This window comes from Canis lupus, chromosome 13, assembly GCF_048164855.1.
Source record: "Canis lupus baileyi chromosome 13, mCanLup2.hap1, whole genome shotgun sequence".
In the NCBI taxonomy this organism is placed as follows: Eukaryota; Metazoa; Chordata; class Mammalia; order Carnivora; family Canidae; genus Canis; species Canis lupus.
In genome coordinates, this window is record NC_132850.1 from 3,156,579 (window position 1) to 3,180,147 (window position 23,569).

General features: G+C 48.7%; 2 long non-coding RNA genes across 2 annotated transcripts in view; one reads left to right on the top strand and one right to left on the bottom strand.

Moving 5' to 3' along the window:
- LOC140602337 (uncharacterized) overlaps positions 1-18,234 on the top strand; it is a 32,076-nt gene extending 13,842 nt beyond the window's left edge. The window contains exons 3-6 of the long non-coding RNA XR_012005287.1: positions 14,512-14,769; positions 15,760-15,940; positions 16,982-17,083; positions 17,249-18,234. This is a non-coding gene — a long non-coding RNA (uncharacterized lncRNA). The remainder of the gene's footprint in view (positions 1-14,511; positions 14,770-15,759; positions 15,941-16,981; positions 17,084-17,248) is intronic.
- On the bottom strand, positions 15,211-19,615 carry LOC140602339 (uncharacterized). Its single transcript, XR_012005289.1, has 3 exons — positions 19,479-19,615; positions 17,210-17,405; positions 15,211-15,625 (listed from the first exon to the last, which is right to left on the bottom strand). It is a non-coding gene; the product is annotated as an uncharacterized lncRNA (long non-coding RNA).
- Positions 19,616-23,569: the final 3,954 nt, after the last annotated feature.

Here is a 23,569-nt window from a genome sequence, read left to right on the forward strand (position 1 = left end):
GGAAGCCACTATTCTAAACCATAAATTAATTCTGCTGGTTGTGAAACCCATATGTAGAATCATAGTATGACTTCTTTGACTCAACGTCACTTGTAAGATGTTGACTGTAGTGACAGTCTATTTATTTTCATTGACGTACAGGATGCCCTTTATGGCTAGTCCACAAATTCTTATCCATTCTGTTCTTGTGGACAGGCTTTTAGATTGTTTACTGTTTGTGCTATTATATTTCATGTTACCATAAATATGCTTGAGCATGTCTTTTGGTGCACAAGCATATGCATTTATGTTTGGCATATACAATAGGTGTGGAACTGCTGGATACTAGGGTAGGCCTATCTTCAGTTTTAGTAGACATTATCCAGTAGCTTTCCAAAGTGGTTGTACCAATCTATACCACCAGCAGCAAGGCAATCAGTAGTTCTGCATCTTTGTCGATACCTGGCCCCGGCATAGGTCTTGTCCATGTGAGCCATTCTGATGCATGTGTCATCGTGCCCCACCAAGCTTTTAATTTCCATTCTCTTGATGACTGATAAGGCTGAGTACCTTTTCATATATTCCATGCCCATTTGGATATTTTCTTTTATGAAGTGGCTGTTCAGGTCTTTTGAGGAGGGATGAGAAAGTGTTAAATGAGAGTAGGAGAACAAATGGTTTAGGATACTTGCCTTTACCTGCAACACCAAGAGTCCACTTGAGTTTAGTGGCCATGAAACTAAAATGAGATCGGTCAGCATGTCACATTTTTCCAGACCCAGGAGCATATGGAGAATGGGACCAAGTCAGAGTGAATAGCTGCCCAGGTGAGTAAGGGACAGGAAGTTGAGGGAGTTATTACAGAGATGAACCATGGGCTCTGGACTGGGCAGGGGGCAGAATAAGGTCAGTGAGAATATAGAAGGGTCAACAGATTGTATAGGCCCTGAGGGCTGAAGAATTTTTGGAGCAGAAGAACAAGAGGAATGAGCTGGAAAGGTTAGAAAGAGAGATGAATTGCTTAGACTGGGTCATGGGGATGTCAGATAGTTATCTGTCATGATTAGGTCTGTGGCACAAGCATGGCCATGAGTGGATGAGAAACTAGATCATAATAGAAATCAAGGAACTGAGAGATCAAGGTAAAGGGAAAGTGACCTATTTGAATGTTGACATCATCAAGAATTATGATGGGATTGTTGTCCAAGAGAAGCTATTCTAATTTCACCAGTATTAGCAATCTATAGATAGAAAGAGAGAGAGTGCCCGCACAAAGGGCCCAATTACAATTGAGTAACAGAGCTCTTTGTACATGGGAGCTTACTATTTAGATCAGATGATAATTTCAAATTAGTGCCAAAGGACAGGTCATGCCATAAATAGTGTTAGGACAATTGTCTATCCACTGGGAAAGTAGTATCGTTTTATCCCTGCCTCACACCATCTATAAGAGTAACATTTAAGTGGATTAAAAGACCTAAACATCCAAAACTATAAAATTATTCGAAGAAATTAAAGGAAAATATTATAATATTGCGATAGAGATTTTCCTAAAAAGATCTTGAGATCCCAAGCAGTGATAATAGTTAATATTTATTGTGCAATGCCCTGTGGTGGTTACCATTCTAAGAACTTTTCATGTGTGTTAATCCATTTAAGCCTCACAACATAGACAACCCTATGCACTAGGTACTCTCGGCCTCCTTTCACATATTAAAACTGAAGCACAGAAAGGTTAGCTTGCCCAAGTCACACAGCTAAGATAACTCCAGAAGCAAAAATAGTAGACAAGTAAAACTTCTATATGACAAAAAGCAAATGAAATTTGAAGAAAAAGACAAGTGGGAGCAAAGATATTACTAACTGTGTAACTTTCTCTTTTAAACAGCTTTATCGAGGTATGATTGACATACAATAAACTGCACATATTTAAAGTGTACAATTTGATGAGTTTTGACATAAGTATACACCTGTGAAACCATCACCACAATCAAGAATGAACATATCCATCACCCCCAAAAGTTATTTATAACTTCAGAACTGATTATTTCCATATCATACATACTCAAGGAGTTCCTACAAATCAATTAAGACAAACACATACAACCCCATAAAAATGGGCAAAGGATAAAACCAGGAATTCACAGTGTAAGACATAATACAAATGGCTAATAATCACATGAAAATATGCACAGCCTCAGTAATAATGCAGGCAATGCAAATTTAAATGATGAGATAGCATTTTCGCCTGAGTGGTGAAAATTGGCAAGGTTGATGCTATCCAGAATTGGTGAGGGTGTGGACACATGGGCTCTCTCAGAGTGTGGTGACAGTATGAATTTGCATACATCTTTTTGGAATAGGGTAGATATTCTCTACATCTAAAATACATATAACTTCTTTCCCAACAGCTCAAATTTCTAGAAATCCATCCTTCAGCAATACTCACACATATGTGCCTATGTATAATGCAGCATTTTTAAATAAGGAAACATGGAAACATGGGGGGAGGGGGAATCCCTAAATGGCCATTAATGATTAAATAATGTTAAAAATGGTATGACTATGCTCTGGAATATTACATAGCTATTAAAAAGAATGAGTGAGATTTCTGCGTCCCAACAGGGCAAGGCGGAACCTTATTTTTACTTTTAAAATCTGTGTGTGTAAGACTTTTTACCTTGTACTCTGTGTACTTTCAAATCATTTCAATTCTTAACAAGTAGTTTAAAAATACCCAAAAATGAAAAAAGTGACGCATGCATGTAAAAAAAAGGGGGAAAAAAACCACATTCGTGCAGTACGGAATTCTAGAGGGAGATGCGCACGTCTTCCCCATGTTTATTAATTCACGGAATGAACCAAGTGCTAATTATGCAGCGATGAACAAAACGTCGCCCCTGTCCTCGTGGAGCTTATTTTCTACCGAAGAAGGAAGAACTAGTAAAAGGCGATGCCGAATTTAGATGGGAGAGGGGGAGAAAAGTCCCTTTAGGACTTGAGAGTTAGCTGGAAGCCTGAAGGGCAAGTAAGAGCCCTCCAGGGGATGCGTGGGGAGAAGGGTGACCCCAGAGAAGAGGTGCAGAGGTGGGAGGTGGGGGGGGTGTAGGGCACAGGTGCACTGGGAACCAGAACAGCCCCCAGCAGGGCTCAGTGACTGGTACCCCAGGGAGCATGCAGGAGAAAGAGGAGTCTCTCCCTTTCCAAGCTGGTAGCCTCAAGATTGTGTGATGTGTGTTGAGGAAAATCTACCCTTTTTAGGGACAGTTGGACAGATTCTGACAAACACGCCCAGTGGTGTCACCACCACCACAGTCAAGTCAGATCACGTCTGTCATTCCACAAAGCTCCCTCGTGCCCCTTTGGACTCGACCCCTTCCCCTGCTGCCAGCCCCTGGCAAGCACCGATCTGCGTTGTCACCATAGCTTTGCTTTTCCACATTATCATAATGGAATCATCCAGTGCATAGCCTTTCCCGCAGCATAATGCTGTTGAGATGCATCCATGACGTTGTGTGTATCAGCGATTCAGCCTGTTTTATTACTGAATGTATGGATGTGCCACTATTAGTTTATTCAATCACTAAATGATGAACATTTGGGTTTGGGTTTGTTTTTTTTGGGTGTGTGTGTGTGTGTGTGTGTGTGTGTGGGTGGGTGTGTGTGTGTGTTTCCCTGGCCGTTATGGAGAAATCTTCTAGGAACATTGACCTCCACAGGTCTGCGTGGAGGTATCTTTTTATTTCTCTAGAGTAAATACCTGAGAGTGGAGCTGCTGGATTCATAGCAATGTCTGAACTTCATAAGAAACTGCCAGATTCTCTGCCAAAGTGTCTGTAGCGTTTTGCATTCCCACCAGCAATGTGTGTGAATTCTAGTTCTTCTCGTTCGTGCCAGAGTTTGATACTATCAGGGTTTTGTTTTTTTTTTTTTTTTTGAATTATTATTACTTTAGCCATCCTGCTAGGTGGATAGTAATATCTGAAGGTGACTTTTGTGCATTTTCCTAATGATTAACGTTGCTGATTGGATTTTCATATGTTTATTTGACATCCGTATCACTTCTTTGGTGATGTGAGCCTCAGAGCTTTTAATTATCATTACATTCTTTGTGCAAGTCCAAAATATTAACTAATAAATAAATATCAAATAATAAAATTGGGGGGCTTCAGCAGTTTCACTGCTGCCCGGTCTCCCAAACTCTGAACTTTGAGAGGGCTCCTCTGAACACATTGGAGTGTTCCAATCCAGACTAGGATCTTGCTAGCTAGTCTCCAAAGACGGCTCCCACACAAGCCAGGCCTTCCAACAGCCAGGGCCTCGTGCACTCCCCTTCCACATCAAATCTGGGCCGGCCCTGTAACCAACAAAACGTGACAAAAGTGATCCCTCCTGACTTCTCTGGCTAGATCAGAGGAAGCCATAAAGCTCCCCCCTCAGTCCTTTAGAATGCTTACTCTGGGAGAAGCCAGCTGCCATGTAAGATGGCTAAATACGCCCAAACCCCTACACTATGAGAAAGCCCAAGGTAGCCATGCAGAGAGACTGCATGGAGAGAGAGATGCCCGGCCAGCCCCCAGCTATTTCAGCCGCTCCAATCCAGGCACCAGACGCACGAGTAAAGAAGCCATTTCAGATGTTTTGTCCAGGCAAGCCTTTGGGTGACTCCTGCTGCAGCCGCCCTCTGACTACAAGCCTACCAGAGTCCATGAGTTGGGACTACCTACGCAAGTCAACGCTCAGAACCATGGAAGATGACAACACATTGCTACTCTCTTTTTAAAAAAATTATTATTTAGAGATGGGGGGAGAGAATCTTAAGCAGGCTCCATGCCCAGCACGGAGCCTCATGTGGGGCTTGATCCCACGACTCTGAGATCATGACCTGAGCCGAAGTCAAGAGTTAGTCACTTAACTGATTGAGCCACCCGGGCACCCCAATACATTGCTATTTTAAGTCACTAAGTATTGGAGTGGTTTGTTATACAGCAACAGCGAACCAGAACATGAATGATGCCCAGGTTTGGGGTCTGGGGAAGGTGGTGGGGTCATCCTCAAGTAGGGGAACAAGAGAGAGGGCTGCTGGTTGTTGTCACGTTCCTTCCTTTTTCTTCTACATTCTCATTCCCTGTATGTCATCTTATATCCTTATGCTGTCAGTGCCAGAAACGTGGGTGGCTACAAGAAAACGGAGACTGAGCAAGAAACAGGAACTGGGAAAGTCGGAGCAGATGCCAGGCCCAGGAATGAGCCCAACTCCAACGAAATAATAAGAACAGTGATTCCTTACAGTCCTTTACAGCTTCTAAAGCACTCTTTAAAATGTGTTATCTTATTTGACCCTCATGCCAGCTGGGTGAGGGGGGCACTTACTCCCGTTAAACTGGGAGAAGAAACAGAAGCTCAGAAAGGTTAAGTGTGGGCAGCCCCGGTGGCTCAGCGGTTTAGCACCGCCTTCAGCCTAGGGCATGATCTTGGAGACCTAGGATCGAGTCCCATGTCGGGCTCCCTACATGGAGCCTGTTTCTCCCTCTGCCTGTGTCTCTGCCTCTCTCTCTCTCTCTGTGTCTCTCATGAATGAATAAATAAATAAAATTTATTAAAAAAAAAAAAAAAGAAAGGTTAAGCGTGGTAGAGAGTACAGCCCTGGTGCAGCCACACTGGTAGAGAGTTCTTGTTGGGATGAGAAAGAGAACCAGGACTAATTCAGAACTGCTTATCTGGGCTTGGGATGAGGAACAGGGGCAAGAAACCATTTAGCATTAGAAGTTGGTAAGGGCAAAGTCAAGGCTTAGTTATTTGCTGAGCACCTACTGACAGTAGACTAAGTTCTTGACATGCTTCATCTCATTTACTCTTCCTGCTGGTAAATAAAATTACCATTCTCAGGGGCGCCTGGGTGGCTTAGTTGGTTGGGCATCATGATCTCGGGGTCCTGGGCTAGAGCTCCATGTTGGGCTCCCCATTCAAGGGACAGTCTGCCTCTTCCTCTCCCTCTGCCCCCGCCCCCTGCCACTCATGCTCTCTCTCTCTCTCTCTCAAATAAATAAAATCTTTTTAAAAATACCATTCTTATTTTGCACCAGGGACTCCTCTTGTTTCTATAATATCACTGCCAGTTCACAAGACATGGTTCTGTAACTAGAACCTTGTACCTGGTTGATGATGAGCACAGGGTCCTGATTGACCTCCTTACCCATCCTGTGCACATTGGTGTCCTCACTGCCCTCGAGCCTATGGTGGACTTGCCATTTCTGTGCTTAGAAACCATCAAGGGCTGCCAGTAGACCAGGCTCCTCATCAATCCCCTACCCATTGTCCTGGCCCAAAGGTAGGTCCACGTCTGTTCCTAGTTGTAGGGATTCATTTATTCATTTATTCAAAAAATATTTATCAAATGCCTACTAAGTGCCAAGCCCTGGGTTAGAGAGGAGACACCTTCCTTGACTATAAGGAGCCTGTAATCTAGTAGGGTAAATAGACAAGTTCCCTAAGGGTACCAAAGGGATTTGTAGAGAACTATGGGAGTATGTTGAAGAGGAGTGACCTAACTGAGGAGTGAAGGGAAGAAGTAGGTGAATGAAATGGGAAAAGTTGAGGGAGAGCAGTATGTGCATAGACCCTGAGGTAGAAAGGAACACAGAATATGAAAGGAAAGGAGAGGAACTCCAAACGGAACTTAAAAAGTAGACTAGATCATGTAGGGCTTTGTAGACTTTGGGAGGGATTCTGGTTCTTGAAGTGGGCATGGGATATGTTGGAGCAGAAACAGTGATAATAGGTTTGTGATTAGTAGCTTGACCTGTCTGCTGAGTCCACCTGGACACAGGGCCTCATCTCAAATAACTCGTTCCTAGATTGGGTGTTCCAAAGTGTGGAGCTCCTGCCTCAAAACCTTCCTGCACATCTGCCTTGCACCCATCTCTCCGGCACTGGTGGAGGCCTGGTGGAACTGAGATCATTTGTTGTCTATCCAACATCCGCCCCTTATTCCTCACAGAAGCCTGGTTGTATTGAGCGGTCCTCCTTCCTATCGGACCTGTGCTTCAGAGCAGCAGCCCCAGCCCCAGCCCCAGGGAGAATCCTAACTGGCACGAGAGAGTCAGTATTGGCAATCCCCAACTCCGGCCAGAGACCAGCTTGGGCACAGGTATGCAAGGAGGAGCCCAAGCCGGGGCTTCTAGGAAAGGATTCTCACTCAAACACACCCAGAGGAAGAGGGTCTTTTCCTTCCACTGGACACTGTGGAGTCAGGATAGGGGGGCTGAATCTGGAGCAGCCCTTTGGTGACCATGAGAGGAGCCATTCTGAGGACAAAATCAAAGCACTCAAGAAAGCTGCAAAGGACAGAAAGAACCTGGGTCTTTAATGACATCATTGAGCCACCACATGGGAGCCTACCCTCCCTCTGCAGGAGGAGGTCCTGTTGTGTGAGAGGATGCATTCTTTCTCAGTATCTAAGGCTGCTGAGTTTGAGGTCTTCTTTTTTATTTTTTTTTAAGATTTTATCTGTTTATTCATGAGAGACACAGAGAGAGAGAGAGGCAGAGACACAGGCAGAGGGAGAAGCAGGCTCCATGCAGGGAGCCCGACGTAGGACTCGATCCCGGGTCTCCAGGATCAGGCCCTGGGCTGAAGGCAGCGCTAAACCACTGAGCCACCCGGGCTGCCCAAGTTAGAGGTCTTCTGGTCTCAGGCACCTCCCCACCCCCCACCACGTGCACCCCCACCTCTGTTTATATATACCTATGCCGACCCCAGGCTTTCAGGGTCCCTGTGGCAGCTCCCCTTTTACCTGTCAGGACCACCCACCTTGTTGATGATCCAGTTTTGGCACCATAGGCCGCTTTCCCTCTAGCCCCCAGCAGGCCTGTTTTAGACCTCTTACCACACCTTGGGCCTTGGATCCCTCAAACATAACTTGTACCTTTTGCATCTATGCCCTTATAACTGAGAATAAACACAACCTTCCCAAGTTCCAGGTGCTCTCTAGCTGAACTGCTCTTTGGTTCCCTGGCATATTCAGCAAGCGCTCAGACAGAAGCTGCTACACATGTACAGCTTGGCTAAGGCTGTAACAGGAAACTGAGTCAAGGTCAGAGCTTGGATAAAAAAATAAAATAAATAAAAAAATTAAAAAATTAAAAAAAATAAAAAATAAAAAAAATAAAATAATAAAATAATAAATAATAAAAAAAAATAAAAATAATAAAAAATAAAAAAAATAAAAAATAAAAAAAATAAAAAAAATAATAAAAAAATAAAAACAAAAGGGATCCCTGGGTGGCGCAGCGGTTTGGCGCATGCCTTTGGCCCAGGGCGCAATCCTGGAGACCCGGGATCGAATCCCACATCGGGCTCCTGGTGCATGGAGCCTGCTTCTCCCTCTGCCTGTGTCTCTGCCTCTCTCTCTCTCTCTCTCTCTGTGACTATCATAAATAAAAAAAAAAAAAAAAAAAGGTCAGAGCTTGGGAAGATCAAGAAGCAACAAGGAAGGGGAATGCAAGATGGCGGTTTAGGACCAAGAGCTCTAGAGGCAAGTCAGGGAGGAAGCGAGTGTATAGAGGCCTATCTGGATTAAAAACTGGTCCGTGATGGGGCAGCTCGGCCAGGTTGAAGGAGTTGGGCAGGGCCGAATAGCCCCTGTGTGGAGCTAACATCCCAGCCCCACCCCATCAGTCCCTACCCAGTATCTTGTGTCAATTTCAAAGTTCCCCTTCAGTAAACTACCTGGATTCTCTTGAGTTAAAGTGGTTCAGATGTTGACTCAAGTCAACTCAATATACAGACCACCTGCTCCTGGGCAAGGTGCTGGAAATGCTGTGATGAGGACACCATGGCCCCTTCGGTCTAGGGGCTCACTGTCATCAGAATTGTTGGCTACCCCCACCCCTCGTGTTCTAGAACCTGTCCCTATCCTCCCAGCCCTAATGCCACAGCACTACTCCTCTTCCATCTGCATCCTCTTTTCCTTCTGATTCCACTGAATATCCACCTCTGCCAGGAAGTTTTCCCTGACTGTCACTATTGGGCACAATTTATGCCATTCCAACACCCTTGGAAATTTCCTATTGAATGCTGTCCAGCTAGGATGAACACAGCACGTATCCTTTCAGCCTTCAGGGGTGTGTGTGTGTGTCCGTGTTTGCCTCATTCTAGCCAAATGCCACATCATGCATTGTCATCTGAACGTATTTGGAAGGCAGCCCAAGCCAGGGCCCTCCTGTCCTTCGCTCTCCCCTAAGCCCCAGTCCCTGCTTTTCTAGATGTGTCCCTTTGATGTTCTACCAAGACCTCAGACTCATCACACCCCAAACTGTCCTTCCCAACCTGCTTTCCCCCCTCAATTCCCTATTCTTGGTTGTAGCCACACCGGCTACCTAGACACCCCAACTCAAGCTCCCCAACCCATTCCCCAATAGACACACATATGGAATTCACTGATGCCCCAGGTCCATGAGATCTTCACCCCGTGAACAGCTGATTTGGCCACATAATACAAAACTCACACTCCTACAAAACTCATGCATGTCCAGCCGCACAAAAATAAAATCAGAAGCACACAGAGAGCTATGCAGAAAAGAAACTCACACTCCTGCGTCATCACAGCAAGTCATGCATAATGATAAATACACGTACATACTCACACGTACACGGTCCTAGGCGACAAGCCTTTCACCAAGAATGTTCTGGGGAAATGAAACATGGTAAAGTCTAATCATCTTGAACCCAGACCCAGGCCCTGAACCCATAAATCCTACTGGGGGAGGAGGGCAGGCGTCGCCTTTCCCCTGCTCCTGACAGCCGTGATTTGTGCCTGCTCCGTGGACCCTGGTGCCATAATTCACCCTCAGTGCCCACAAGATGACTGTCCAGCCTGGCGATACGCCTGCCTTAAGCTCCAGGTTGGCTGTGCCTGTCCTCCTGGCCCCAGATCCAAACTGTGTCAATAAAGCTAGGGCTGAGAGCAGGGGATAGAGGTCACATAAGGCTCTGTTTCCCAGGACAGAGGACCACAAGATGTGTCTATCACCCCAACATCTTCCAGAATCCCCTACTTATTCAGGAACTCCAGGACAAATTCCTCTCTGTGCCCAGACCCAGACCACAGTTGACATCCAAGCTGCCTTCAACAAATTGGCAAAGAGGATGCCGACAGCCAGAACCTGGCTGTAAGCCCCAATTGTGAGAACCCAGACTTCTTACTGCATGAGCAACCTGGAAGCCACTGCTCCCATCACTCTGCCTTCCCTTTTCCCCACCTCCAAACACACACACAGAATTCCCTGGCTGTGGCCTGCTGGAGGACGGGCAGCTCCTGAGCAATCCCTGGGCCTAATGCTCACTGGGAGGGCAGTGGCAGGGTGGATGAGTAAGATGGCACAACTTCCTTATATGTTCATGTGGTGGTGTGGAGGATCTGGGTGGTGGCTGGAGCAGATGAAGGTGGGAGGTGATGGAGGAGGTGACAGTCTAACAGAGATCCAACCTTACACGGCAATCTACTGTTAAGCCCAAAACAAGAAGGTCGGATTTTCTCCTTAATTGCTGAGAGCTGGGAATAAGGCTGCACACGTAGAGCCTTCTGGAAAGGGCTCTGATAGTAATGACGGTCTGTCTCAAACCCTGTAACATCCTGCCTCTGCCCATTAAGAGTGAGCGAGTCCACAGTGAAGAGAGATTCCACAGGGATTGGCTGCTAGTGGACTGGGGAATCCTGTCTGAACTGCTCTTTTGACCTACTGGCATCCCTTTCTGTCTTGGAACCTTGTTTATTTACCCTTTTTCCCTCTCTGTCCTCACTGGGGGAAAGATCGAATAATCGAATGTTGTGGAGATAATTGACCAACCATTTGGAAAACAATACAGCTGGAGTCTTTACACAAAAAAATAATTTCAAAAGGGTGAAAACATCAAGCGTAAAAAAGTGAAGCCACACAAGTACTAAAGCAAAGTGTGAATATTTGTATTGTTTAAAGGAAGGGTGGCTTTTCTAAGCATGACACAAAATACAAGAGTTCTAAAGGAAAAGCTTGGCAGACTAGACCACAAGAGAATCAAGTATTTATGAAAGACAAAAAATAAATAAGATTGAAAGTCAGGACAAAGTAGAAAACATTAGGACCATTCTCTCTAATACGTAAAAGAGGTCCTGCAAATACAATTTTTTTTTTTAAAAAAGGATAAATATTCCAGTAGAGAAATGGACAAAGAACATGATCCAGACAATTCAGAAGTGAAATGTGATTGCCGTTAAGAACTGAGTATACGTTCCAGTTCAATAGTGATCAAAGAAATGCAAATTTAAAAATGGTATCAGCTGTGACCTAGCAGGTGGGCAAAAGTTTTTTAAAAAACCGACAAGGGTAGAGACACCTGGGTGGTTCAGTCTGTTAAGCATCTGCCTTTGGCTCAGGTCATAATCGCAGGGTCCTGAGATTAAGCCCTGCCCTGGGCTCCCTGCTCAGCGGAGAATCTGCCTCTCCTTCTCCCTCTGCTGCTCCCCCCACTTGTACTCTCTCTCTCTCAAATAAATAAAATCTTAAAAAAAAAATCTGACAAGGGGGTCTGTCATTGGCAACCGAGTAAGGAAAGGAGCTCTCTCCCACGCTGTGTTCATGGACTGGAAGATTCACTTTTGTTAAAATGTCAATTCTACCCAAAGCAATCTACAGAGTCAGTACAATCCCCACCAAAATTGCAATGACTTTTTTTTTTTTTTTTTTTTTTGCAGGAAAGGGAAAAGCCATCCTAAACTGCATCTAGAATCTCAAGAGACCCTGAAAAGCCAAAACTATCATGAAAAAGAACAAAGCTAGAGGACTCACTTGCACCTCCTGATTTCAAAATTTATTTCAAAGCTACAATAGTCAAAACAGTGTGGTAGGGGCATAGACACAGACATATAGACCAATGGAATAGAAGAGAGCACAGATATAGACAGTCCAACGATTCTTAACAGAAGTGTCAAGACCACTCAATGCGAAAAGGACAGTCTTTTCAATAAAAGGTGCTGGGAAAACTGGATATTTATAAGCAAAAGAATGAAGTTGGGCCCTTACTTACCATTATGTCCTCAAAAGTTACCTCAAAGTGGATCAAGGACCTCAATGTAAGACTTAAAACTATAAAATTCTTAGAAGAAAACACAAGGCAAAAACTTCATGACATTGGATCTGGCAATGATTTTTTTGTATAGGACACGAAAGGCACAGGTGGAAAAAGAAAAAAAGAGAAATTGGACTTCACGAAAATTTAGACATTTTGTGCATCAAAAGATACTATAAAGAGAGTAAAAAAAATAAAGCAATCTACAGACTAGGACAAATATTTACAAATTTTATATCTGATAAGGGGTTAATGTCTGGAATATATAAAGAACTCCTACAGCTCAAAACTAACAACAATAAAACAACCAGATTTAAAAATGGGCAAAAGACTTGAAAAGACAAGTCTTCAAAGAATATATACAGATGGGGGCAGCCCCGGTGGCCCAGCGGTTTAGCGCCGCCAGCCCAGGGTGTGATCCTGGAGACCCGGGATCAAGTCCTGCATCCAGCTCCCTGCGAGGAGCCTGCTTCTCCCTCTGCCTCTCTCTCTCTCTCTCTCTCTCATATGAATAAATTAATAAAATCTTAAAAAAAAAAGAATATATACAGATGGCCAATAAGCACATGAAAAGATGTTCATCACTCGTCATCAGGAAAATGCAAAACCACGATCAGATACCACTTCACACCCTTTAGAATGGCTTCTAAAAACAAAACAAAACAAAACAGAAAACAACAAGTGTTGGCAAGGATATGGAGAAATTGGACCCCTGGTGCACTGTTGAGGAAACATAAAATGGCGCGGCCACTGCAGAAAACACTGAATCGTTTTCTCAGAAAGTTAAAAATAGAATCATCATATGATGCAGCAACTCCATTTTGGGGTATATATCCAAAAGAGTTGAAACTAAGGTCTCAAAAAAATATGTTCATGGTAGCATTATTCAAATGTGAATAATGTGAAAGCAACACAAGTGTCCCTGATGGATAAATAGATAAACAAAATGTGGTATATACATATGATGAGATATTATTCAGCTTTTAAAAGGAAAGAAATTCTGGCCCAGGCTACAACGTGGATGAACCTGTAGGGCATTATGATGAGTGCAAAGAGCCAGCGAGAAAAAGACAAATATATGATTCGGCTGAGATGAGGCCTTGAGAGTCATCAAAATCACGGAGGCAGGAATTAGAATGGTGGTTGCAGGGCCTGGCGGGTGGGGTGGGGAATGGGAGCTAGTGGTTAATGGATACAGAGTTTGAGTTTTATAGGATGAGAAGCATTCTGGGGTTGAATGATGAGGGTGGTTGTGCAAGAACGTACTAACCGCCACAGAACTATACACTTAAAAATGGTTAATATGGTAAATTTTGTGTTGTATGTATTTTACCACAATAAAAAAAAAAATGAGGGGTGCCTGGGTGGCTCAGTCAGTCAGGTGTCTGCGTTCAGCTCGGGACATGATCCCAGGGTCCTGGGATCAAGCCCCACATCAGGCTCCCTGCTCAGTGGGGAGTCTGCTTCTCTCCCTCTCCCTCTGCCCCTCACTCTGTCATGCTCTCTTGCTCTCTCTCAAATAGATAAATAAAATCTTTAAAAAAAAAAATTGAGGGAGAAAAGCTAAAAAAGAAAGAAACCAAACCCGACCAGGGTGTCCACCTGTGGCAATGGTTTAAAGACGGGGGTCCCTCCCACACTGATGCAGGGAGACATGAGCCCGGGTCCCGGGGCTCCAGAGGCCGGCGGGCCCGTGTCCCCGTAGCAGCTGCTAACAGATACAGCCCTTACCGCGCACCAGGCATCGTTCTAAGTGCCCAGCACTTCATCATCCTAACAGTAATCCCACAGGATAAATCCTATTATTATCCCCATTTTACAGATGAGGAAACCGAAGCCCAGAGAGGTTAAGTAATTTGCCCACCATCCCTTTGCTAGACGACGACAGAACTGGTACCGGCATCTGGCTCTGCTATGCCACATTATACCAAAATGTTAATCGTGCAAACCCTTTGTCCTAGAAATTCCACTCCTGGGAATCAATCTTAAGGAGTTAATTAGGCAAGCGCACAGAGATATATATACAGGGATGTGGCTCCCCATGTCAAATGTATCAGAGAAAAACTGGGAACGGTATCAATATCCATCAGTAGGAGATCCATTGACTGAATTATCTTGTGTCCGTGAAGCAGAAATGCTACGCAACCATTAAAAAAGTATGAGTATATTATATTCGCTGATACGGAAAGAGCTCAACAACATATTGTTGAGTGGAAAAGCAGGTTGCAAAACAGCATGCATCGTATGATCCCATTTAGGTAAAATTATATATATATCACTCAAGATCCAAGAGGATGCTCACCGAGCGCTAAAGGTTATTATCTCGAGATGGTGGGAATTTCAGGGAACCTTGATGTTCTCCTTTCTCCCTTTCTTGTGTCGTTTGGATTTTGTACAGTGGGCATATATTATCTTTGTAAACAGCAAAGGCAGTTTAAGAAAAATGAGCCTCCCGGCGCCCCCTTGTTTGTATCTCCCCACGCTTCGTTCGCCCAACCTGCCGTGAGTCCCCACGACGACCTGGGAGGCCTCGGACTGGGAGGAAAAAGAGAGAAATGGACCCTCTTTGGATGAATCAGGGGGGCAGAGACAAGGCCACTGCGGGAAGCGTGGGGAGAGCGATGCATACACCCTGCTTGACGGAGACGGAAACCGGTCCAGACGCAGAAAGGTACCAAGCAGGTGAGCCAGGGAGGAGGGAAGGCGAGAAGGTGCAGCCGCAGGTACTTGGTATGGGCGCCATGTCTCGCTCCCAGGTTGGCTAATGCTGTCCTGTTAATGAAGTGAGTGATTAATAGCCAAGGGGATAGAGAGCTGGTATATGAGATTAATCCCAGTTAATGAATCCATTGTTAACGGCATTAAATAGCGACGGGGGATGGGGAGGCAGGCTCCTCTCAGCACACCCAGGCCCGCTGCCCCGCAGACAGCAGGGAGGAAGGCCTGGTCTGCTGGGGGTGGTGGGGAGCGGTGGGGAGGTGGGGGGGTGGGGAGCCCAGGCCCCACGCTGACTACCGTGAGGCTGGCACCCTTCACAGGCCCTCGGCCCCTGGCTACGTAGCCCTAGCCCCCCACCCCTCCCACCCACCCACCCCCACCTCCCACCCCCACCTCCCCGGCCCTGGGAGAGCCAGCTGGCCCCGTCCCTTGTCCCTCGCTGCTGTCTCCGGCCTCCTCAGCCTGACTCCAGGCCGGGCCACGCTCCCTCCCTGGGGAGGCTGAGTGCCCAGGTCCGGGGGCAGTGGGGGCCGAGGGTGAGGAGAAGCAGCCACTGGCCACTGGAGGCCAGAGGACACGAAGCCCTCCAAGGGTCAGGGCACGAAGGGTCCTGGGCGGGGGAGAGAGAGACTGGACGGCAGAGGGTCCTTCCTGGAGGACAGCGGAGTCCGGGTCCGGGTGACCCTGCAGTGCACTGCACATCTTCGGGGGGCCCAGGCATCAGGCGCGCCCTGGGCGACCTCGGGCTCTCCAGGCTGTCTCTCCTCGGGTTCCAGCTGACCTCCCGGAGCCTCGTGGATGAACAGATCCCCGGTGTTTCCTGTGTGTGGGGGAGAGATAACATTTCCTGAACCCTCGCTTGTCTAGGCCCCAAGCTCGAAGCTGAGAACAAGCTCATGGGCTTGGCCCTCACCATAACCCCGAATAACGGCTGTTCTTGTCCCCATTTTACAGAGAAGGACACTAATAAGGCTCAGGGACGGGCAGCGTCCTGCCCACGATCACAGAGCAAGATCGTGGTAGAGCCAGGGTTGGAAATCGGTGCCGCACGGCTTCAAAATCTACGCTGTCACGGCAACGCTTCCTGCCCCTCGACCAAGCGGTGGGCCCCAAGGGGCGGTCTCCACAGCAGCAGGTACAGTGTCCGCCTCACCCGGCAAGCCCTGGGCCCCACCTCGGACCTGGGGGAGCGGCCCCGGGGGTGCTGGCGGGCACGAATGATTCCCGGGATGCAATGAACCTTCTGAGGCCCCGCTCTTCCAGGCCTGCAAATGCTGACGCACCCAGGGACCCTTCTCCCTGTCTACACTCTCTGTCTCTCCGGGTGATCTCATCCCGTCCCCTGGCTTTAAACATTTATATGCTGACAACTTCCCAATTTATATCTTCAGTCCTGACATCCCCCGTGAACTCCTATCACATACATCCAGCTACCTGCCTGACATCCCCATGTAGCCGTCTCCAGGATCTCAAAATTAAAGTGCATCCTGATTGTCCCCAATCCTGCTCCTCCCCCATCTCTCCCTTCTCAGAAAGTGGCACCAACGCTGACCCGAGTTGCTCAGGCCCTAAGTCTTAGAGTCACCCTTTACACCCCTCCTTATCTCGTGGCTCACGTCTAGGCCAACAGGAACACCCGTTGGTTCTATTTTTAAAATATATTTCAAATCTGACTCCATTTACCACCTCTGCATCTGCCGCTATGGTCCAAACCATCTTTCTCTTCTCACCAGGACACATATGTTCACATCCCAAATGACCCCTGAACTCACACGCAGGCTCCTACAGTCTTATCTACTCTCAGTGGCCAGAGTGATCTTTTTAAGACATAAAGCTGAGATATGTCACCTTCCTGGTCGAAACCCCTCCAGTTCTCAACATGTATAGGATTAAATCCGTAGTCCTTGCTTGACCTCCAAAGTCTTGTACAGTCTGTACCCCTACATCCCTCAGTCCCCTCCAACCTCATCCACTCTCTCTCACTACACCTGCTCCCCCACACCACAACCACACCTGCTTCTTAACCACCTAGATTGCCATGAGCATGCCCCCACCTCAGGGCCTTTGCACCAGCTATCCCCTCTGCTCGGGTGTTCTTCTAATTGCTTCATTCAGTTCTTTTCCTTTTTTTTTTTTTTTTTTTTGGATTTTATTTATCTATTCATGAGAGACACAGAGAGAGAGGCAGAGACACAGGCAGAGGGAGGAGCAGGCTCCATGCAGGGAGCCCAATGCGGGACTCGATCCCAGGACTCCAGGATCACACCCTGGGCTGAAGGTAGGTGCTGAACCGCTGAGCCACCCAGGGATTCCCATCAGTTCTCTTCTTAAAGTCAAAGCAACCTGTCCCACCTCCCACCCCATGCTCACTCAGCTTTGTTTTCCGCACAGCACTCATTGTCACCTGATGTCACGTTGTTTTCATGTCCTCCTCTCCTACCAGGCTGTATGCTCCATGAGGACAGGGACTTCCCATTTGCTCAGCAACCAGAACGGTGCCCGGATGGGAGCCGCTCAATCAGTGTTTGCTGAATGAATGAACTTCCCTGAACTTCTGTTTCCCCTCCTGTAAAAATGGGCATCCTGGCCCCAAGAAGTGCCTGTGCAGATTGAAAAAAAATAGGTAAATGACCTGCGTAGCTCATGATTGGCCTAACGTGGATCCTCAGTGAAGATTTTTGTCATCTTGGGAATCTTCCCTTCCTTCCCATGCTTAAGAATTCCTGCTGGCTCCGCATGTCCTACCACCTCGAGTGAGTGTGGGCCTTGACCAGATCGGGCTGGGGAGGGTTGGCCACGGCCAAGGTGCAACCCAGCCTGCTTCTCCCTGGGCCCCCAAAGAAACTAACCACAATCTCACATCTATCTGATTCTTCACATTTTGCCCCAAACTGAGGTCAGTGTTGACCACACCCTCACCTCCGACCTCTCCCTTGTGCCTGGATCGCCCTCAGCTCTGCTCTGATTCCAGGCCCTACTCTTGCTCTGAGAACCAGCTGGCCTTCCTCCACGCCTTCCTCCTCCTCCTGGAAGCCGCCTTCCTCCTCCTCCTGGAAGCCGGCCTGACTTTCCCTCTCTCCTCCAAGCTTCCCACTTACTGCAATTCTGCACTCCCCTGTGCCGTCCTTGGAGTGTCTCTAGGGTGTTTTCCCTCTTCAACCATAACAACAGTGACACCTAATTTTTAAATTACGTTTGCTGCGAAGCCAAACAGATCAGAGAGCTATAGAGGGAAAAGTCGAAGTTCCCCTTCGCTGGCCCTTGTCCAGGCTCGTTCCTCCGTGGGGTGACCCCTGCCAGCAGTCTGGCCTGACCACTCACGCCCCTCCAGGCATTTGCACACCTACCCTCGCCCACACCCCAGTAGACCGGATCATGCTGTACCTCTCCTTCAACCTGATTTTTTGACTTAGCAGTATGTCTCAGTGATTGTGCCCTGTCAGCACCGACTCCCTTTTGAAGACTGCACGGCCGTGGCTGGGCCATGATTTATTTAACCACTTCTCTCTTGATGGACGTCGGGGTTGTTTCCAGTTTTGCACTATCAGAGGGCGGAGGGCGCCCTGCCCCAGCAGCCCCGTGGGGTGGGTGCTGCCCTGAGTGCACGTTTCTGCAGGAGGGAGGGAGGCAGGGAGGCCGGAATGGAGGCCGGGGTGGGGTTGCAGGGGAGAGGCTGCCCCCCTCCAAAGGGCCTGAGCCGCCCTGCCCACCGCGCGGCCCACACCTGACCCTGCGCTCTGATTTCACGAAGCACTTCCACAAGCACTATTTTATTTCTCCTCACAAGAGCCCTGCGAGGTAGTGACATCAGTACCATTTCACAGGCGAGGACTGGAATTCAGCCCATCCTGTCACTCTGCAGAGCTCCCGCTCAGCTCAGCTCGGGTCCTGTGCAGACCAGACAGGTCCCCAGGCCCCAGGGGTGCTGCTGGGGCATGCACACCACCGTCCCAGTGGGGCCGTGGGTGCCAGAGGAGCAAGGGGGTCTGGAGATAGAGGGGAGGCGCTGGGTGGGGGCTCCACAGCCCGAGGAGGGGCTTTCTTCCCACTCCTTCCATGGCTCAGAGGAGCCTGGGCTCAGGCTGAGAAGCAGGGCTGCTAGGTTGCCATGGAAACGGAGGGTTCCTCTCTCCCTCACAGCAGGAATCACGGTGATTGGGGGTGGGGGGTGGGAGGAGGATGTTTCCCTGGCAGCAAGGCGGGTTGGGGCTAGGAGGCCGGTCACTCCTCCCCTCCTCCCTCCCTTCCTTCCCGCTCCCCACCCAGTGTGGAGGCCAGCCGCCAGCAGGGGGGCCGATGGGGGGGCTGGCCTAGACCCCCAAAGGGAGACTGTCAGTTGGTGGCGGTGGGGTGAGGCGGGGAGTCAGGGGATCCCAAAGGAAGGTACAGATGGTCCCTCCTTTTAGACCCCCCACATATGAGGGCCCCCGCCCAGGTGCTCTAACAGGACAGAGCTGAGGTTCCTCTCTCACCCAGAGAGTGGACCCCACTGACTAGCCCAGCTCACACTGACCCCAGGCACATGTGCACATGAACTCCGTACACACACACACACACACACACACACACACACCACTCACCGGCAGTCAGGCACTGATACGCTCATAGGTTGATGGGTTCTCGTGCATGCTCATTCATACACAGTCACACCCACACACGCACACCACACGCACCTGCTACCTGATGCACGCGTGTGGTCACATATTCCAGCACGTGTGCAAACATGCATCCTCTCTCTGCCTCTGCGACTGCTTGTCAGTCCTGGAAGCGCCTTCCCTTCTTCGTCACATCTTGTCCTGCTCACTCCCCCTTTGCTCTGTCTCTCCCCCTCTCCCCCAACCCTCAGCCTTGTCCTTGGCAGGAGCCCTGCCCTCTGGGCTCAGCCCTGGAAGGAGATGCTGTCATTTCCAAGGGAGCAGATTCTCAGACACAGACAGCACTCAGCCTTGAAAAAGCAAGGAGGGTGGGGGGGGTTGTGGGGGGGAGGCGTGCAGTGTCAAGTTTAATACCCCACCCACCTCCTTCTCCTTCCAGATGAGGCTCCTGCCGAATCCTGGCTGGATCTAAGAGCAGCAAAAGTTACCCCCTTCCCCAAACATGACAAACAAAAGCCTCCCACAAGCTCAACCTCAGTGAGTTAAATTGTAAATATCCAAACAACCGTGGTTAATAATAATAGGCAGCTAAGTGGCTACTACTGAGGGCTTGAGTACCAAGTACTATGCTAAGTTCACGGTCCCACTTATTCCTCGGATCAGCCTCTCAGGCAGGGAATATTATTTCCATTTCACAGAGAAGGAAGCTAAAGCTCAGAGAGCTTGTGTAACTTCCAATGATGGAGCTGGGACGGCCAGACCCCAAGCATTCCCACCGAGGGGCCACCCTCCTTGCTCACCCCGCACGTACCGAGCAAGGGCCCCTGGACCGGATGGGAGGCTATCAGCCGGGTGACTGGTGCAGGAGAGCAGACACCTGCTAGTTGGAACTGCATACCAGACACCCTTCTCCTAAGGGTCCTCTGGTCATTCTCTGCCTTCCACTGAGAGCTTGCAGGGTTGTTGTCTCTGGGTCTCTTTTTTGTTTTTTTAAGATTTTATTTATTTATGCATGAGAGACACACAGAGAGAGGCAGAGACACAGACAGAGGGAGAAGCAGGCCCGCAGGACTCGATCCTGGATCCCGTGAGCCGAAGGCAGACACTCAACCGCTGAGCCACCCAGACGCCCCATGTCTAACCGCTGCTCTATGTCTAGACTCCTTTCAGCCTCTTCGCTTCAAGTCACTCACTTGGTCATCATCCTTCCAAGCCCTCAGCTGCAGAGTCATCCTTTTGCAAAGAATTCTTCTAGAAGTTCCATTTCCCCTCAGGCCTACTCCAGCCAGACCCACGGAGCTATTAGGTATGAATACAATGGCTCATCAAGGTGTTATGCTAAACACAACTTACTTAATTCCTAAGAGGAATTCTGTTCTCAGTTGTTTTTTTTTTTCCTCCCTGCTACACTGTGATTATATCCTCCTAGCTTTTTGAAGGTAAAATGTTGTTTTAAGTATCCTTACTCAATTTTATGTTGCCAAATTCTATGAGTTCCTCGATTTTTTTTTTAAATAAAGGGGTCCGGAACTACCGATTGCCTACTGATCTAATCCAACCCCTTATTTTTCAGACTGGGAAAATGAATCCAAGAGACAAGAAGGCTTGACTTGTCAAAAAATTATTTGTGAGCTGCACAGGCTCTAGGGTCAAAAGATCTGGTTAAAGCCAGCCCAGCCACTGCATGGGCACAGATGGGCAAGTCAGTAGACCCAAGTGAGCCTCAGTTTCCTCATCTGTACAATGGACTGATCTGAGAACCAAACAAGACACTAAGTAGTTCGGCACTTGGAAACTACAAAATGCTGTCAAGCATTAGCCATCACATGACCCTTTGGCTCCCAGACTGGAGCCAGGAGCCAGGCTTCCAGATCCATGTTCTATTATTCCCCCCACGGTAGGATGTTCAAGTGGCACAAGGGCGAGCTGTGGATTCGGAGACCTGGGTCAAAGCCCAACTCCTTAGTTCACTAGCTGTGCAATGGTCCTTCATCTGAAAACAAGGCATTTAAATACTTGATCTGTGGGTGACGGGATTAACCGAGTTACTAGACAGGAAGGGGCCTCTGCGGAGCCTAGCACCAGGCTGCTGACAGTGAGCGCTGCTTCCCCCCCCCCCCCCCCCCCCCCCCCCCCGCAGATCTTCCACCAGCTGTCAATCTCTGAATTTCTTCAGTGGTGAGTGGTGACCAATCTCTTGCCTCCTCCGAAGGAAGATTTGATTTTGGAAAGATCCCAAGGTCGTCTGGTCAGGGAGGCAGACAGTTAGTAATCAAGCCCAGGAAGGAACACCCTTTGGAGGTGCCAATGGGTTTCAGCTCTACAAGGGGGAGGAAGAGCTTCTCCTCCAGAGGGAGCCTCCGGAAGGAGGCCAGTCTTGCTGGGGCCTGCAGTTCCACTTTGCAGGGCCTCTCCTGGAGGCCTTCGTAGGAAGCAGGTCTGCACCTTCCAGAGCGGTCGTCATGTGTTGGCAGCCCAGAGGGGTTTCTTTGGCTCTGTGACTGCCTCTCATCCTTGCCAAGCAGATGTCAGAGCCAGAATGACACATCATCTAGTCCACTCCCCCTGTTTTTAAATGAGAGAACCAAAGCCCTTCCCTCCCCTACCTGTTCCCTGATGGACAGAAGCAATGCTTCAAGTGCAACCCAGAGCTTCAAGAGCAACCCAGAATGTCCCAGTCGGAAACTGACCTTGGGGCTCTCCAGCCCAACCCTCTCTTTCTTTCCCACTGCACTTTACAGATAAGGACACAGGAGGCAGGGAGAAAAGAGCCATGTGCTAAAGGCACATGCTCCCAAGGTAGTGACAAGGTGGCTGGTACCCCCAAGCCTCCTGTCCCTCAGCCTGTGTTCTTCCACTGCCCAGAGACCCATTCTTTATATGAGGAGCAAAAGACCACTCTCCCAGCCTCTTCTGAGAACATCCACAGAGGCTAAGGAAGGAAGGCCAGCCCGGGAAGAAGTTCAAGAGGCAGGATGGCCGCCCAAGGGGGTGGCACTTCATGCTTTCATCAGGTGTCCTGTATTCAGTCAGCAGAGGGACCAGCTGGGCACCTGAGTCATAGGGTGATGAGGCAAGCCTCCTCCTCTCCGGTCTTCAGCTTCCTCATCCAGAAGAGAATGGATGCTGCCCTGCATACATCTTGGTCGCTCATCCCATGACCCCAAGGACTGCGGCCCCTAAGGTTCAGAGTCTGATGGCCAGAGTGGCAATGCGTGTGCCCTGCTCCACTAACTCCCATGGCGCCCGGTGGAGGAGCAGCAGGGATCATCGGCTGCAGATTTTGACCTCAGATGCCCACTTCCTTGGTTTCCAGTATTATCTGTATCCTGCACCGTCCCCCAAATCTTCCCACCCCCTTGGGAGACAGCAGCTAGGTTCAGCCTGGAAAAACTGCGCCACCTAGGGGCAGTTGGCTCCCACTGCAGCTTGGTAGGAAGGAGGAAGGGATGTGGGGGTTCCTTCCTCTACCAGAGCACGCTCCTGACCCTTGTTTGTCTTCAGGGTCCTCATTACAGCCTCTAGAAGGGCCGGTCAGGGATTCTGAAGATGAGGACACTGAGGAGGTCAAGCCGCCACCATGTGGCAGGGTCCAAACCAGAGCCCAGGCCTCCAGATTCTAGCAAGCTCTAGAATTCTGCCTTTCCTTCCTCCCCGTTCCAAGGGTATCTCTTGGTGGAGTGATAGCTAACACATAAGTGATGAGTAAGTCTTCAACAACCACCCTCTAGTGGGGCAGAAATCATCTTAAATCGCTGTGAAATGTATTTTGTTCGTTGTGACAAGCACTTGGGGCAGAGTGGGGCCTTGCTCTCGGCTGTGAAAACATCAGAACCTGGGGGATAGACTAGGGGTCAAGTCTTGGCCCTTAGCAAGGGCTCAGCTGAGCTATCCTGATCCCCCACCTGAGAGAAGTCTCGGAACAACCTGCAAAGCAGGTTTGACTTTTTTGCTGGGTTCTTGGAAGGATTAGCAGCCAAGTATGAGAAACAGGGGACACATGACCAGCCTCAGCAAGTTAGTCAGAGCCACCCCGACCCTCTGCACCCAGAACCTTCCCCTGGCCTCCTGACCCAGAGTAAGAGCCAAAGTCCCTCTGGCGGCCTTGAGGCCACTTGGGAGCTGCCTCCCTCACCTCCCTCACCATGCTCCTCCTCTATCCTGCCAAC